This window comes from Arachis stenosperma, chromosome 7 (genome assembly GCF_014773155.1).
Source record: "Arachis stenosperma cultivar V10309 chromosome 7, arast.V10309.gnm1.PFL2, whole genome shotgun sequence".
Classification (NCBI taxonomy): Eukaryota; Viridiplantae; Streptophyta; class Magnoliopsida; order Fabales; family Fabaceae; genus Arachis; species Arachis stenosperma.
In genome coordinates, this window is record NC_080383.1 from 77,154,007 (window position 1) to 77,161,635 (window position 7,629).

Here is a 7,629-nt window from a genome sequence, read left to right on the forward strand (position 1 = left end):
AAGATATCAAAAACATACTAAAAAACAATGCCAAAAAGTATACAAATTATCCGCTCATCACAACACCAAACTTAAATTGTTGCTTGTCCTCAAGCAACTGAAAATCAAATAAGATCAAAAGAAGAGAATATGCAATGATTCCAAAAACATCTGTGAAGATCAGTATTAATTAGATGAGCGGGCTTTTAACCTTCTGTCTCTGAACAGTTTGGCATCTCAATCTATCCCTTGAAATTCAGAATGGTTGGCTTCTTTAGGAACTCAGAGTCCAGATAGTGTTAATGATTCTCCTAGTAAAGTATGATGATTCTTGAACATAGCTATTTATTGAGTCTTGGCTGTGGCCCAAAGCACTCTGTCTTCCAGTATTACCACCGGATACATACATGCCACAGACACATAATTGGGTGAACCTTTCAGATTGTGACTCAGCTTTGCTAAAGTCCCCAATTAGAGGTGTCCAGGGTTCTTAAGCACACTCTTATTTGCCTTGGATCACAACTTTATTCTTTTCTTTTTCTTTCTTTCTTTCTTTTTTTTTTCGATTTTTTTTTCGGTTTTTTTCTCTTTTTTTTTTTTTTGAATAGCTTTTTCTTGCTTCAAGAATCATTTTATTGATTTTTCAGATCCTCAGTAACATGTCTCCTTTTTCATCATTCTTTCAAGAGCCAACATTCATGAACCACAAATTCAAGATACATATGCACTGTTTACACATACATTCAGGGAACAAAAATATTGCCACCACATCAAAATAATTAAACTATTATAAAATTCAAAATTCATGCAATTCTTCCTTTTTCAATTAAGCACATTTTTATTCAAGAAAGGTGATGGATTCATAGGACATTCATAACTTTAAGGCATAGACACTAAGACACTAATGATCACAAGACACAAACATGGGTAACATAAAGCATAAAAATTCGAAAAACAGAAGGATAGAGAACAAGGAAATTAAGGAACGGGTCCACCTTAGTGATGGCGGCTCTTTCTTGCTCTTGAAGATCCTATGGAGTGCTTGAGCTCCTCAATGTCTCTTCCTTGTCTGTGTTGCTCCTCCCTCATGATTCTTTGATCTTCTCTAATTTCATGAAGGATGATGGAGTGTTCTTGATGCTCCACCCTTAGTTGTCCCATGTTGGAACTCAACTCTCCTAGGGAGGTATTCAGTTGCTCCCAATAGTTTTGTGGAGGAAAACTCATTCCTTGAGGAATCTCAGGGATCTCATGATGAGTAGGGTCCCTTGTATACTCCATCCTTTTCTTGGTGATGGGCTTGTCCTCATCAATGGAGATGTCACCCTCTATGTCAACTCCAACTGAATAACAGAGGTGACAAATGAGGTGAGGAAAGGCTAACCTTGCCACAGTGGAGGTCTTGTCTGCCACTTTATAGAGTTCTTGAGCTATAACCTCATGAACCTCATTTCCTCTCCAATCATGATACTATGGATCATGATGGCCCGGTCTATGGTAACTTCGGACCGGTTGCTAGTGGGAATGATTGAGCGTTGTATGAATTCTAACCATCCTCTAGCCACGGGCTTGAGGTCATGCCTTCTCAATTGGACCGGCTTTCCTCTTGAATCTTGCTTCCATTGTGCGCCCTCTTCACATATGACTGTGAGGACTTGGTCCAACCTTTGATCAAAGTTGACCCTTCTAGTGAAAGGATGCTCATCTCCTTGCATCATAGGCAAGTTGAACGCCACCCTCACACTCTCCGGACTAAAATCCAAGTATTTCCCCCGAACCATAGTAAGATAATTCTTTGGATTCGGGTTCACACTTTGGTCATGGTTCTTTGTGATCCATGCATTGGCATAGAACTCTTGAACCATCAAGATTCCAACTTGTGAATGGGGTTGGTGAGAACTTCCCAACCTCTTCTTTGGATCTCATGGCGGATCTCCGGATATTCACCCTTTTTGAGTAAAAAGGGGACTTCGGGGATCACCTTCTTCAAGGCCACAACTTCATAGAAGTGGTCTTGATGCACCTTTGAGAGGAATCTATCCATCTCCCATGACTCGGAGGTGGAAGCTTTTGCTTTCCCTTTCCTCTTTTTAGAGGTTTCTCCGGCCTTTGGTGCCATAATGGTTATGGAAAAACGAAAAAGCAACGCTTTTACCACACCAAACTTAAAATGTTTGCTCGTCCTCGAGCAAAAGAAGAAAGAAAGGAGTAGAAGAAGAAGAAATGAGGAAGAGGGGGAGGGTAGTGTGTTCGGCCAAAGGGGGAAGAAGTGGTCTTTAGGTTGTGTGAAAATGAAGGGTTGAAGAAGGGTATTTATAGGAGAGAGGGGGGTAAAGGTTTGGCCATTTGAGGGTGGGTTTGGTAGGGAAAGTGGTTTGAATTTGAAGGGTGAGGTTGGTGGGGTTTTATGAAGGATGGATGTGAGTGGTGAAGAGAAAGATGGGATTTGATAGGTGAGGGGTTTTTGGGGAAGAGGTGTTGAGGTGATTGGTGAATGGGGGAAGAAGAGAGAGAGTGATGGTAGGGTCCTGTGGGGTCCACAGATCCTGTAGTGTCAAGGAAAAGTCATCCTTGCACCAAATGGCATCAAAATCCACGTTTTGACCCATTTCTGGCGTTAAACGCCGGGCTGGTGCCCATTCCTGGCGTTTAACGCCAGGTTGTTGCCCTTTACTGGCGTTTAACGCCAGTCTGGTGCCCTTTTCTGGCGTTAAACGCCCAGAAAGGTGCCAGACTGGGCGTTAAACGCCCAACTGCTAGGCTGACTGGCGTTTGAACGCCAGCAGCATCTTCCTCCAGGGTGTGCTGTTTTTCTTCCTGTTTTTCATTTTGTTTTTGCTTTTTTCATTGTTTTTGTGACTTCTTATGATCATCAACCTACAAAAAAGATAAAATAACAAAGAAAATAATTAATTATAAAACATTGGGTTGCCTCCCAACAAGCGCTTCTTTAGTGTCATTAGCTTGACAGAGGACTCCCATGGAGCCTCAGAAACACTCAGAACCTTGTTGAAACCTCCCAACACCAAACTTAGAGTTTGAATGTGGGGTTTCAACACCAAACTTAGATTTTGGTTGTGGCCTCCAACACCAAACTTAGAGTTTGACTGTGGGGCTCTGCTTGGCTCTGTTTTGAGAGAAGCTCTTCATGCTTCTTCTCCATGATGATAGAGGGATATCCTTGGGCCTTAAACACCATGGATTCTTCATTCACTTGAATGATCAACTCTCCTCTATCAACATCAATCACAGCCTTTGCTGTGGCTAGGAATGGTCTGCCAAGGATGATGGATTCATCCATGCACTTCCCAGTCTCTAGGACTATGAAATCAGTAGGAATGTAATGGTTTTCAACCTTAACCAGAACATTCTCTACAAGTCCATGGGCTTGTTTTCTTGAGTTGTCTGCCATTTCTAGTGAGATTTTTGCAGCTTGCACCTCAAAGATCCCTAATTTCTCCATTACAGAGAGGGGCATGAGGTTTACACTTGACCCTAAGTCACACAAGGCCTTCTTGAAGGTCATGGTGCCTATGGTACAAGGTATAGAAAACTTCCCAGGATCCTGCCTCTTTTGAGGCAGTTTATGCCTAGACAAGTCATCCAGTTCTTTGGTGAGCAAGGGAGGTTCATCCTCCCAAGTCTCATTTCCAAATAACTTGTCATTTAGCTTCATGACTGCTCCAAGGTATTTAGCAACTTGCTCTTCAGTGACATACTCATCCTCTTCAGAGGAAGAATACTCATCAGAGCTCATGAATGGCAGAAGTAAGTCCAATGGAATCTCTATGGTCTCAGTTTGAGCCTCAGATTCCCAAGGTTCCTCATTGAGGAACTCAGAGGAGATTGGTACACGCCCACTGAGGTCTTCTTCAGTGGCGTCCACCTCCTTTCTTTCCTCCCAGAATTCGGCCATGTTAATGGCCTTGCACTCTCCTTTTGGATTTTCTTCTGTATTACTTGGGAGAGTGCTTGGAGGAAGTTCAGTAATTTTCTTGCTCAGCTGACCCACTTGTCCTTCCAAATTCTTAGTGGAAGATCTAGTTTCAGTCATGAAACTTTGAGTGGTTTTGATCAGATCAGAGACCATGGTTGCTAAGTCAGAATTATTCTGCTTAGAGCTCTCTGTCTGTTGCTGAGAAGATGATGGAAAAGGCTTGCCATTGTTAAACCTGTTTCTTCCACCATTGTTATTGAAACCTTGTTGAGGTCTCTCGTGATTCTTCCATGAAAGATTTGGGTGATTTCTCCATGAAGAATTATAGGTGTTACCATAGGGTTCTCCTAGGTAATTTACCTCTTCCATGGAAGGGTTCTCAGGATCATAAGCTTCTTCCTCAGATGAAGCTTCCTTAGTACTGTTTGGTGCATTTTGCATTCCAGACATACTTTGAGAAATCAAATTGACTTGTTGAGTCAATATTTTATTCTGGGCCAAAATGGCATTCAGAGTGTCAATATCAAGAACTCCTTTCTTCTGACTAGTCCCATTGTTCACAGGATTTCTTTCAGAAGTGTACATGCATTGGTTATTTGCAACCATTTCAATCAATTCTTGAGCTTCTGCAGGCGTCTTCTTTAGATGAAGAGATCCTCCTGCAGAGCTATCCAAGGACATCTTAGATAGTTCAGAGAGACCATCATAGAAAATACCTATGATGCTCCATTCAGAAAGCATGTCAGATGGACATCTTCTGATTAATTGTTTGTATCTTTCCCAAGCTTCATAGAGGGATTCTCCATCCTTCTGTCTGAAGGTTTGGACTTCCACTCTAAGCTTACTCCATCTTTGTGGTGGAAAGAACTTTGCCAAGAAGGCATTGACTAGCTTTTCCCATGAGTCCAGGCTTTCTTTAGGTTGAGAGTCCAACCATATTCTAGCTCTGTCTCTTACAGCAAAAGGGAATAGCATCAGTCTATAGACTTCAGGGTCAACCCCATTAGTCTTGACTGTGTCACAGATTTGCAAGAATTCAGCTAAAAACTGATGAGGATCTTCCATTGGAAGTCCATGGAACTTGCAATTCTGTTGCATTAGAGAAACTAATTGAGGCTTAAGCTCAAAGTTGTTTGCTCCAATGGCAGGGATAGAGATGCTTCTCCCATAAAAATCAGGAGTAGGTGCAGTAAAGTCACCCAGCACCTTCCTTGCATTGTTTGCATTGTTGTTGTTTTCTGCTGCCATGTTTTCTTCCTTGAAGAATTCGGTCAGGTCCTCTAAAGAGAGTTGTGCTTTGGCTTCTCTTAGCTTTCTCTTCAAAGTCCTTTCAGGTTCAGGATCAGCTTCAACAAGAATGCCTTTGTCCTTGCTCCTGCTCATATGAAAGAGAAGGGAACAAGAAAATGTGGAATCCTCTATGTCACAGTATAGAGATTCCTTTAAGTGTCAGAGGAAAAGAGAAATAGAAAGAAGAAGGAGAAGATAAATTCGAACTTTAGTTAGATAAGGTTCGAATTGTGCATTGAGAAGGAGTGGCACTCCATAAATAGAAGGATGTGGGAAGGAGGGAAGTTTATTTTCGAAAATCAAGTGAAAAATTTTGAAATTATTTTGAAAAACATTAATTAATTTTCGAAAATAAAAGTGGAAAAGAAATTAAGTGATTTTTGAAAAAGAATTTGAAATTAGAAATTAAGAAGATTTGATTGAAAGTTATTTTGAAAAAGATGTGGTTAAGAAGATATGAAAAAAAAAATGTGATTGAGAAGATATGATTTGAAAACACTTTTAAAAGATATGATTTGAAAACAATTTGAAAAGATATGATTTTAAAAATTGATGACTTGCCTAACAAGAAAAGATATGATTTGAAACATTTAAACCTTTCTCAACAGAAAAGGTAACAATCTTGTGATGTTCAATCAAATCATTAATTGTTAGTAAGTATCTTTGAAAAAAGAAAGAAATTGATTTTGAAAACATTTGATTGAAAAGATTTGATTTGAAAAAGATTTGATTTTGAAAAACTAAGAAAAATTGATTTTGAAAACAAAATCTTCCCCCTGGCACCATCCTGGCGTTAAACGCCCAGAATGGTATACATTCTGGCGTTTAACGCCCAAAATGCTACCTCTTTGGGCGTTAAACGCCCAACCAGGTACCCTGGCTGGCGTTTAAACGCCAGTCTGCCTTCTTCACTGGGCATTTTTGAATGCTCAGCTTTTTCTGTATAATTCCTCTGCAGTATGTTCTAAATCTTCAATTCTTTGTATCATTGACTTGAAAAGACACAAATTAAAAATATTTTTGGATTTTTAATAATCAAAATGCAACAAGAATCAAATAACAATGCATGCAAGACACCAAACTTAGCAGTTTGTGTACTACTGACACTAACAATATGAGAATGCATATGAGACACAAAAAAAATACTTCAAGTCAATAGAATTCAAAGATTAGAACACAAAATATATGCATGGATTCGAAAAATATAACAAAGACATGCATTGACACCAAACTTAAGATGAGACTCTAGACTCAAACAAGAAATATTTTTGGATTTTTATGGTTTTGTAATTTTTTTGTGATTTTCGAAAATTTAAGTGAAAACATCAAAATTCTTAATGAGAATTCTAGGAATCAGTGCAATGCTAGTCTAAGATTCCGGTCCAGGAATTAGACATGGCTTCACAGCCAGCCAAGCTTTCAAAGAAAGCTTCGGTCCAAAACACTAGACATGACCAAAGGTCAGCCAAATCTTTAGCAGATCACTGCTCCAAGAGCAAAATTGATGAGAATCAACAAGCTCTTGTGGTGATAAGTTGAAACCTCGGTCCAATCAGATTAGACATGGCTTCTCAGCCAGCCAGATTTCAACAAATCATCATGAAACTCTAGAACTCATCTTCAAGAATTTCGAAAAAAAATAACACCTAATCTAAGCAACAAGATGAACCGTCAGTTGTCCAGCCTAAACAATCCCCGGCAACGGCGCCAAAAACTTGGTGCGCGAAATTGTGAACAATACTTTTTCACAACTCAAATAATCCCCGGTAATGGCTCCAAAAACTTGGTGGCTCAATACCATGGCATTACACAACTTCGCACAACTAACCAGCAAGTGCACTGGGTCGTCCAAGTAATAAAACCTTACGTGAGTAAGGGTCGATCCCACGGAGATTGTTAGTATTGAAGCAAGCTATGGTCATCTTGTAAATCTTAGTCAGGCAAACTCAAATGTATATGATGATGATGAACGAAAATAACATAAAAGATAAAGATATTGATACTTATGTATATCATTGGTGTAAGAGCTTCAGACAAGTGTATGAAGATGCCTTCCCTTCCGTCTCTCTGCTTTCCTACAGCCTTCATCCAATCCTTCTTACTCCTTTCCATGGCAAGCTCGTGTAGGGTCTCACTGTTGTCAGCAGCTACCTCCCATCCTCTCAGTGAAAGCGATTGCATATGTCCTGTCACGGCATAGCGGAATTCATCTGTCGGTTCTCAATCAGGCGCGGAATAGAATCCAGTGATTCTTTTGCGTTATCACTAACGCCCCCGCCCTCAGGGTTTGAAGCACGTCACAGTCATTCAGTCATTGAATCATACTCAGAACACCACAGACAAGGTTAGACCTTCCGGATTCTCTTGAATGCTGCCATCAGGTCCTGCCTATACCACGAAGACTCCGAAGAATCCAAGAGATA

General features: G+C 40.2%; 1 non-coding gene across 1 annotated transcript; it reads left to right on the top strand.

Moving 5' to 3' along the window:
• The first annotated feature begins 4,655 nt into the window (after positions 1–4,655).
• On the top strand, positions 4,656–4,759 carry LOC130942396 (small nucleolar RNA R71). The gene has a single exon (XR_009070967.1). It is a non-coding gene; the product is annotated as a small nucleolar RNA R71 (small nucleolar RNA).
• The last annotated feature ends 2,870 nt before the right edge of the window (positions 4,760–7,629 follow it).